A 3489-nucleotide genomic window follows, 5' to 3' on the forward strand; every position below is an offset into this window, starting at 1 on the left:
GAAAAATAAATGCATAATACTAGAAGAATAGTTTTAACATGGTTTATTGGAACACTACAATTAGCCCAAGTCCATATTAAATTACTGCTTAACTCGCTTAGCTTACTTGTCTGTGCAACGTCTCTCTACTATGGCGAAGCTGAGGGTAGTTACTTCAGAAACAGAAAGAATATTCTGTAACTTTTCCGTTTATAAGCTGATAAATCACAGGACAGTGTTGACCAAATTTTCTTCATTCCTGAATGTATGTGCGCGGTGTGTACGTTATGTGCGAGCTTGTGTGTTCTGTCCGTGTGCAGCAATGTAGCAGCACATTAGTTTCGAGCGGAAGCTCTGACTTTCAAAAAATCCTCTCCTAGCTCCAGGCAAAATCATGCCGCTCCACTCACATACTCTGATACACACACACACAAAGAAAAATAAGTAGATAGAATAGAAAAAATAGAAAGCTAGTGTTTGTTTGTTTTTTGTTGTTTTTTTTTTTAATAAAAATAAAAAATAAATAAAAAAAGAAGATAAATATAGATAAAGTAGAATTAAAATAGAATAGAAAGTGCTAGAGTTAGAGTGTCACAATAATACGCCGTTCACTTGCAGAATGCAAGCTTCTAGAGGGCACATAACTCTGAAGTAATTAATTTAGGTAAAGGGGTGCAGAGCCAGTGGTGGTTTTGTAAGCAAACGTTAATGCCTTGAATTTTATGCGAGCAGCTACTGGTAGCCACTACAAATTAATGAACAGAGGTGTGACGTGCGTTCTTTTTGGCTCATTAAAGATTAATCTTGCAGCGGCATTTTGGATTAATTGTAGAGGTTTGATAGAAGTGGCTGGAAGACCTGCCAAGAGAGCATTGCAATAGTCCAGCCTGGATGACAGGACAGCGTTGACCAAATTTTCTTCATTCCTGAATGTATGCGCGCGATCTGTACGTTATGTGCGAGCTTGTGTGTTCTGTCCGTGTGCAGCGATGTAGCAGCACATTAGTTTCGAGCGGAGATTAACAAACTGTACAATTTACAACATGCTTTAACCTCCCGCACTCGTCCATCGCCATTTTAACCTTCATATGTGATCCACATATCTGTCAAGGTAACTAATTATGTTTAATGCGCGAGTTGGCATCATTTGTGCTCGTGACGGAGCGGTAGCGGAGCGTTCTCGGAGCGAGTGAAAACCTCAAAGCTCTGACTTTCATGTTTAAACAAGACGTAAGAGTGGAGCAGAAATTATCAGTAGCACGGTTAACATCAAGAGATGATAACTGTTCAGGGGGAGGTTAAGAGTGAGGAGGAAGTGATCCGATGTGTGCAGTGGAGTAACTAGCACATGATCAGTGGAGCAGTGTCATGTGTAAATAAGGTCCAGTTGGTTGCCTGATTTGTGAGTAGCCGTAATTAACACTCGCTTGAGATCAAAAGAGGCAAGCAGAGTGTGGAAGTCTGAGGTTTATCTAGGTGGATGCTGAAGTCTCCAAGCATAAGTAGGGGAGTACCATCCTCAGGAAATGTTGAGAGCAGCACATCTAATTCTTCCAAGAAGTTACCTAGTGGTCCTGGGGGTCGATAAACAACTATAAAATGGATGATTTTAAGAAGATTTTTAAGACTTTAATAGTTTTATTAAACAGAAATATATAAATATTTTTTAATTTATGTCAATGCTTGCAGTCTATATTTATTTATTAGGTCATGTAAAAATGTAGGCATGTAGGCTACTGTATAAGTGCAGCAGGGATATGTGTGCATGATTGCGTTCGAGTGTGTGGTGGGAGGGTGTGTGTGATTGTGTGTGTATATTTGTGCTCACGTATGATACTGGCTTTAATTGTTTTAAATAAAAGTTGGCATTTTTAAATAAAAAAATTAATTAGTTTTGACTTATGAGACATACAATTTTTTCAAATGTCCTCTCTATTACAAAAACTGAAAACAGAAGGGAAACAAATAGTAGGAAAGAGAATAATTAAAAAGCGATACTTATGTCCCTTGCCGGTGTCAATAAAATATAAATATAATATAAATAAAAATATAAACAATAAAATATAAAATATAAACAATAAACAATCAAATATATAATGAAAACAATATATATATATATATATATATATATATATACTGTATATGTATATATATATATAGTTTTATATAAAAATAAATGTAAAACTTGTATTTTATATATATACATACATACACAAATAATATATATATAGAAATAAATATATACAAAAACTTCTATATACATATATTAATATAAAACATTATATTTTAATATTTTTCTATTCTCTCCCCTCTCTCTCTTTCGATATATATACAGTATTTATACACACACACACACACACACACACACACACACACACACATAAATACATTCTCAAATATTTTTGCTAAATATGAATTTTCCTCTGTAAACTCTAGAAACCATAAACAAATAGCCCTCCGTGTGCTTTTCATCAGGCCTTTCTAATAAGCACTTGACAGATGTGTGTTTATTTTGTTTTCCACTGTTACTATATGTGACTTTTTAAATTGTAAAAATGTCCCATTAAAAGGCCCCAGTGTGAATGTTGCCTTAGGGTCAGTAGGACCAGACGTCTATATCCTAACACAAGGACTTCTGGAAAAGAAATTTGCAGGACCTTGCCATTTTGAATGCATTAATGTTTACTAAGATCATCAAGGATGATTTTAATTATTGAGAAATTACTGAGAGCTGAAATTTGTACATTTATAAATCACAAAAATTGTCCCCGAGACATGTAATCTACAACCACACACCTCTAAAAAGGTGGTTCAGTTTAACTCCAATGTTGGTTTGTGTCAATCAGAGATTGTCAGTCAGTTCTTCAAATAATATAGCAGTGAAATCAATACAGCTGGTATTGTAAAAATCACTAGCCTTTTCTGCTGCTAAAAGCAAACACCAGAAGATGTTTGACCTTGAGGGTTGGCGGGACCCCTGGACTCATTTTTAACACCTGAGTGTCTGATATCAGTAGTGAAAGTTCGATACAAGTCCACCACACTAGAGACGGTCTACAAATACAAGAAAGTGTCACTTCTAATACTAAAAACATATGGACGCAAATTGCTTTCTGATATGATTAAGCTTTCATACTGAGAAGAGAAGGAATTGGTTATGTGAAAGGGGTTAAAATGTGCTTTCAAAAGTAATTATGGATTGTATAATACACATATGTATATCAGCGACAATAATAAATAATAGCGACATGACATCATACGCTACACAAGTAGGCTACTTGAACTGCGGCATCCGAGTAGGTTTTGTTTTGGTAAGTTAAAGGAAATGTATGTAGTTTTGTGTATTTTTGTGACTCTTGAGCCCCTAATGGTTAAGTGAGGAAATTACTGTCGTAAATATATAACTGACATAATTACAGTGGATTTGCACATGAATTTGCTGCAGTGAAGCAATTCACTTTTTTCACAGAATTTCGTACAGAGCTCTGAACATAGCATGCAGACAAATAT

This window comes from Sinocyclocheilus anshuiensis, unplaced genomic scaffold (genome assembly GCF_001515605.1).
Source record: "Sinocyclocheilus anshuiensis isolate Anshui unplaced genomic scaffold, SAMN03320099.WGS_v1.1 scaffold912, whole genome shotgun sequence".
Classification (NCBI taxonomy): domain Eukaryota; kingdom Metazoa; phylum Chordata; class Actinopteri; order Cypriniformes; family Cyprinidae; genus Sinocyclocheilus; species Sinocyclocheilus anshuiensis.